This window comes from Balaenoptera borealis (genome assembly GCF_965194805.1).
Source record: "Balaenoptera borealis genome assembly, contig: HAP1_SCAFFOLD_671, whole genome shotgun sequence".
Classification (NCBI taxonomy): domain Eukaryota; kingdom Metazoa; phylum Chordata; class Mammalia; order Artiodactyla; family Balaenopteridae; genus Balaenoptera; species Balaenoptera borealis.
Genome location: NW_028123528.1, coordinates 408,917 through 416,817, shown reverse-complemented (window position 1 = coordinate 416,817; position 7,901 = coordinate 408,917).

Below are 7,901 nucleotides of genomic sequence, written 5' to 3'. Positions count from 1 at the left end.
CATGATCCCTGTCAGCACAAAGTTACATGACAATTGTCTTCACAATGCTCCAAGACACCTGTCATCACAATGTTGCCTGCCCATGTCATCAAAATGCTCCATGTCCCCTGTAATCACAATGTTCCATTACACCTGTCTTCACAATGTTCCCTGCCCATGTCATCACAATGCTCCATTATCAATGTAATCAAAATGTTCGCCTGCCCTTGTCATCAAAATGCTCCATGGCCCCTTTAATCACAATGCTCCATGAACCCTGTCATCACAATGTTCCATGACAGTTGTCATCACAATGCTCCATGACCCTGTAATCACAATGCTCCATGCCCTTGTCATCACAATGCTCCAGAACTCTTGTCATCATAAAGATGAATGCTCGTGTCATCACAAAGCTCCATGATACTTGTCATTACAATGTTCCATGGCCTTGTCATTACAATACTCCATGACCCCTGTCATCTCAATGCTCCATGATCTTTGTATTCACAATGCTCCATGGCCCCTATAATTGCGGTGATCCATGACCCCTGTCATCACACTGCTCCATGGCCTATGCATTCAAAATGCTCCATGGCCCCTTTAATCACATTGCTCCATGATCCCTTTCATCACAATGTTCTATGACCACTCTCATCACAATACCCCATGACGCCTATCATCATAAAGCTCCAAGGCCCCTCTCATCACAATGCTCCATGAACCCTGTCATCACAATGTTCCATGACACTTGTCATCACAGTGCTCCATGAACCCCTGTCATCACAATATTCACTGCCCATGTAATCACAATGCTCCTGGTCCCCTGTAATCACAGTGCTCCATACCCTTTTCATCACAATGCTCCAGAACTCTTGTCTTCATAATGCTCCATGCCCGTGTCATCACAATGCTTGAAGAACCTTGTCATCAAATGCTCCATGAACCGTGTCATCACCAGGTTCCAGGACACTTGTCATCACAATGATCCATGACCCCTGTCATCTCAATGCTCCATGATCTTTGTATTCACAATGCTCCATGGCCCCTATAATTGCGATGATCCATGACCCCTGTCATCACAATACTCCCTGGTATATTTCATCACAATTCTAGATGACCACTGTCATCACAGTGCTCCACGGCCCCTGTCATCAGAGTCCTCCATGATACTTTTCATTACAATTCTACATGACCACTGTCATCACAATTCCCCATGACACCTGTCATCACAATGCTCCATGAACGATGTCATCACAATATTCATGGACACTTGTGATCACAATGCTCCATGACAACTTACATCACAATGCTCCTTGACCCCTGTCATTTCATTGCTCCATGGCCTATGCATTCACAATGCTCCATGGCCCCTGTAATCACATTGCTCCATGATCCCTTTCATCACAATGCTCCAAGACCGCTGTCATCAAAATGCCCCATGACGCCTATCATCATAATGCTCCAAGGCCCCTCTCATCACAATGCTCCATGATCCCTGTCATCACAATGATCCATGACACTAGTCAACACAGTGCTCCATTAACCCCTGTCATCACAATATTCACTGCCCATGTTATCACAATGCTCCTGGTCCCCTGTAATCACAATGCTCCATACCCTTGTCATCACAATGCTCCAGAACTCTTGTCATCATAATGCTCCATGCCCGTGTCATCACAGTGCTCCATGTCCACTTTCATCACAATGCTCCTTGACCCCTGTCATCACAATGCTCCATGGCCTATGTATTCACAATGCTTCATGGCCCCTGTAATCACATTGTTCCATGATCCTTTTCATCACAATGCTCTATGACCACTGTCATCACAATGCCACATGACACCTGTCATCACAATGCTCTATGGCCCCTGTCAGCACAATGTTCCATGACAGGTATCATCACAATGGTCCATGACTGCTGTCATCAAAATGTTCCCTGCCCTTGTCATCTCAATGCTCCCTGGCCCCTGCCCTCACAATTTTCCATGCTCATATCATCACAATGCTCCATTACCCATGTCATCGTAGTGATCCATGACCCCTTTCATCACAATGCTCCATGACCCCAGTCATCACAATGCTCCATAGCCCTTGTCATCACAATGCTCCATTATCCATGTCATCACAATGTTCCATGACTCTGGTCATCAAAATGCTCCATGGCCTTTGTCATCACAATGCTCCATGCCCTTGTCACCACAATGCTCCAGAACTCTTGGCATCATAATGCTCCATGCCCGTCTCATCACAATGCTCCATGACACTTGTCATCAAAATGCTCCATGGCCTTTGTCATCACAATGCTCCATGGCCCCTGTTATCACAGTGCTCCATGTTACCTTTCATCACAATTCTAGATGACCACTGTCATCACAAGGCCCCATGACACCTGTCATCACAATTCGCCATGGCCCTTGTCATCACAATGCTCCATGATCCATGTCATCACAATGTTCCATGACACTAGTCATCACAGTGCTCCATGACCCCTGTCATCACAATATTCACTGCCCATGTAATCACAATGCTCCTGGTCCCCTGTAATCACAATGCTCCATACCCTTGTCATCACAATGCTCCAGAACTCTTGTCATCATAATGCTCCATGCCCGTGTCATCACAATGCTTGAAGAACCTTGTCATCACAATGCTCCATGAACCGTGTCATCACAAGGTCCCAGGACCCTTGTCATCACAATGATCCGTGACCACTGTCATCTCAATGCTCCATGATCTTTGTATTCACAATGCTCCATGGCCCCTATAATTGCGGTGATCCATGACCCCTGTCATCACAATGCTCCCTGGTATATTTCATCACAATTCTAGATGACCACTGTCATCACAGTGCTCCACGGCCCCTGTCATCAGAGTCCTCCCTGATACCTTTCATCACAATTCTATATGACTGCTCTCATCACAATTCCACATGACACCTGTCATCACAATGCTCCATGAACCATGTCATCACAATGTTCATGGACAATAGTCATCACAATGCTCCATGACAACTTACATCACAATGCTCCTTGACCCCTGTCATTTCATTGCTCCATGGCCTATGCATTCACAATGCTCCATGGCTCCTGTAATCACATTGCTCCATGATCCCTTTCATCACAATGCTCCAAGACTGCTGTCATCACAATGCCCCATGACGCCTATCATCATAATGCTCCAAGGCCCCTCTCATCACAATGCTCCATGATCCCTGTCATCACAATGTTCCATGACACTAGTCATCACAGTGCTCCATGACCCCTGTCATCACAATATTCACTTCCCATGTAATCACAATGCTCCTGGTCCCCTGTAATCACAATGATCCATACACTTGTCATCACATAGCTCCAGAACCCTTGTCATCATAATTCTCCATGCTCGTGTCATCACAGTGCTCCATGACCACTTTCATCACAATGCTCCTTGACCCCTGTCATCACAATGCTCTATGACCACTGTCATCACAATGCCACATGACACCTGTCATCACAATGCTCTATAGCCCCTGTCAGCACAATGTTCCATGACAGGTATCATCACAATGATCCATGACTGCTGTCATCACAATATTCCCTTCCCTTGTCATCTCAATGCTCCCTGGCCCCTGTCATCACAATGCTCCATGCTCATATCATCACAATGCTCCATTACCCCAGTCATCACAATGCTCCATAGCCCTTGTCATCACAATGCTCCATTAGCCCTGTCATCACAATGTTCCATGACTCTTGTCATCAAAATGCCTCATGATCCATTTAATCACAATGCTCCATGACTCCTTTCATCACATCCTCCATGAGACTTGTCATTACACTCCCCATGACTTTTTCAGAACAATGCTCCATGATACCAGTCATCACAATGCTCCATGACCATTGTCGTCACAATGCTCCATGCCCCTTTCAACACAATGCTCCATGACAACTGTCATCACAATTATACATGGCCCCTGTGATCACAGTGCTCCATGACCCCTTTCATCACAATGCTCCATGACCACTGTCATCACAATGCCCCATGAACCCTGTCATCACAATGCTCCATGGCCCCTGTCATTACAATGCTCCATGACCACTGTCATCACAATGTTCCATGATCGCTGTAATCACAATGACCCATGACACCTTTCCTCAGAACGCTCCAGTACGCCTGTCATCACAATGCTCCAATGACCGTCTCATCACAATGCTCCATGATCCCTGTCAGCACAACATTACATGACAATTGTCATCACAATGCTCCATGACACCTGTCATCACAATGTTGCCTGCCCATGTCATCAAAATGCTCCATGTCCCCTGTAATCACAAAGTTCCATTACACCTGTCTTCACAATGTTCCCTGCCCATGTCATCACAATGCTCCATTACCAATGTAATCAAAATGTTCGCCTGCCCTTGTCATCAAAATGCTCCATGGCCCCCTTAATCACAATGCTCCATGAACCCTGTCATCACAATGTTCCATGACAGTTGTCATCACAATGCTCCATGACCCTGTAATCACAATGCTCCATGCCCTTGTCATCACAATGCTCCAGAACCTTGTCATCATAATGATGAATGCTCGTGTCATCACAAAGCTCCATGATACTTGTCATCACAATGTTCCATGGCCTTTTCATTACAATACTCCATGGCCCCTGTCATCACAGTGCTCCATGATACCATTTATCACAATTCTAGATGACCACTGTCATCACAATGCCCCAAGACACATGTCATCACAATTCGCCATGGCCCTTGCCATCACAATGCTCCACGACCCGTGTAATCACAATGGTCCAGGACACTTGTCATCACAATGATCCATGACCACTTACATCACAATGCTCCTTGACTCCTGTCATCACAATGCTCCATAGCCTATGCATTCGCAATGCTACATGGTCCCTGTAATCACATTGCTCCATGATCCATTTCATCACAATGCTCTATGACCACTGTCATTACAATGCCACATTATACCTGTCATCACAATGCTCCATGGCCCCTGTCAGCACAATGTTCCATGACAGATGTCATCACTATCCTCCATGGTCCCTGTAATCACAATGCTCCATTCCCTTGTCAACGCAATGCTCCAGAACTCTTGTCATCAAAATGCTCCATGCCCCTCTCATCACAATTTTCCATGACACTTTTGATTAAAATGCTCCATGGCCTTTATCGTCACAAAGTTCCATGGCCCCTGTTATCACAGTGATCCATGGTACCTTTCATCACAATGCTAGATAACCTCTGTCATCACAATGCCCGAAGACACCTGTCATCAGAATTGGCCATGGCCCTTGTCATCACAATGCTCCATGCCCTTGTCACCACAATGCTCCAGAACTCTTGGCATCATAATGCTCCATGCCCGTCTCATCACAATGCTCCATGACACTTGTCATCAAAATGCTCCATGGCCTTTGTCCTCACAATGCTCCATGGCCCCTGTTATCACAGTGCTCCATGTTACCTTTCATCACAATCCTAGATGACCACTGTCATCACAATGCCCCATGACACCTGTCATCACAATTCGCCATGGCCCTTGTCATCACAATGCTCCATGATCCATGTCATCACAATGTTCCTGGACACTTATCATCACAATGAACTATGACCACATTCATCACAATGCCTCATGACCCCTGTCATCACACTGCTCCATGGCCTATGCATTCAATATGCTCCATGGCCCCTGTAATCACATTGCTTCATGATCCCTTTCATCACAATGTTCTATGACCACTCTCATCACAATACCCCATGACGCCTATCATCATAATGCTCCAAGGCCCCTCTCATCACAATGCTCCATGAACCCTGTCATCACAATGTTCCATGACACTTGTCATCACAGTGCTCCATGAACCCTTGTCATCACAATATTCACTGCCCATGTAATCACAATGCTCCTGGTCCCCTGTAATCACAGTGCTCCATACCCTTTTCATCACAATGCTCCAGAACTCTTGTCATCATAATGCTCCATGCCCGTGTCATCACAATGCTTGAAGAACCTTGTCATCACAATGCTCCATGAACCGTGTCATCACAAGGTTCCAGGACCCTTGTCATCACAATGATCCATGACCCCTGTCATCTCAATGCTCCATGATCTTTGTATTCACAATGCTCCATGGCCCCTATAATTGTGGTGATCCATGACCCCTGTCATCACAATGCTCCCTGGTATATTTCATCACAATTCTAGATGACCACTGTCATCACAGTGCTCCACGGCCCCTGTCGTCAGAGTCCTCCATGATACCTTTCATTACAATTCTAAATGACCACTGTCATCACAATGCCCCATGACACCTGTCATCACAATTCGCCATGGCACTTGTCATAACAATGCTCCATGAACCATGTCATCACAATGTTCATGGACACTTATCATCACAATGCTCCATGACAACTTACATCACAATGCTCCTTGACCCCTGTCACTTCATTGCTCCATGGCCTATGCATTCACAATGCTCCATGGCTCCTGTAATCACATTGCTCCATGATCCGTTTCATCACAATGCTCCAAGACCGCTGTCATCACAATGCCCCATGACGCCTATCATCATAATGCTCCAAGGCCCCTCTCATCACAATGCTCCATGATCCCGGTCATCACAATGTTCCATGACATTAGTCATCACAGTGCTCCATGACCCCTGTCATCACAATATTCACTGCCCATGTAATCAAAATGCTCCTTGTCCCCTGTAATCACAATTCTCCATACCCTTGTCATCACAATGCTCCAGAACTCTTGTCATCATAATTCTCCATGCCCGTGTCATCACAGTGCCCCATGACCCCTGTCATCACAATGCTCTATGACCACTGTCATCACAATGCCACATGACACCTGTCATCACAATGCTCTATAGACCCTGTCAGCACAATGTTCCATGACAGGTATCATCACAATGGTCCATGTCTGCTGTCATCACAATGTTCCCTGCCCTTGTCATCTCAGTGCTCCCTGGCCCCTCTCATCACAATGCTCCATGCTCATATCATCACAATGCTCCATTACCCATGTCATCGCAGTGATCCATGACCCCTTTCATCACAATGCTCCATGACCCCAGTCATCACAATGCTCCATAGCCCTTGTCATCACAATGCTCCATTAGCCCTGTCATCACAATGTTCCATGACTCTTGTCATCAAAATGCCTCATGATCCATTTAATCACAATGCTCCATGACTCCTTTCATCACATCCTCCATGATACTTGTCATTACACTGACCCATGTCCTTTTTAAGAACAATGCTCCATGATACCATTCCTCACAATGCTCCATGATCATTGTCGTCACAATGCTCCATGCCCCTTTCAACACAATGCTCCATGACAACTGTCATCACAATGCTCCCTGGCCTTTGTCATCCCAATTATACATGGCCCATGTGATCACAGTGCTCCATGACCCCTTTCATCACAATGCTCCATGACCACTATCATCACAATGTTGCCTGCCCATGTCATCAAAATGCTCCATGTCCCCTGTAATCACAATGTTCCATTACACCTGTCTTCACAATGTTCCCTGCCCATGTCATCACAATGCTCCATTACCAAGGTAATCAAAATGTTCGCCTGCCCTTGTCATCAAAATGCTCCATGGCCCCTTTAATCACAATGCTCCATGAACCCTGTCATCACAATGTTCCATGACAGTTGTCATCACAATACTCCATGACCCTGTAATCACAATGCTCCATGCCCTTGTCATCACAATGCTCCAGAACTCTTGTCATCATAATGATGAATGCTCGTGTCATCACAAAGCTCCATGATACTTGTCATCACAATGTTCCATGGCCTTGTCATTACAATACTCCATGGCCCCTGTCATCACAGTGCTCCATGATACCTTTTATCACAATTCTAGATGACCACTGTCATCACAATGCCCCAAG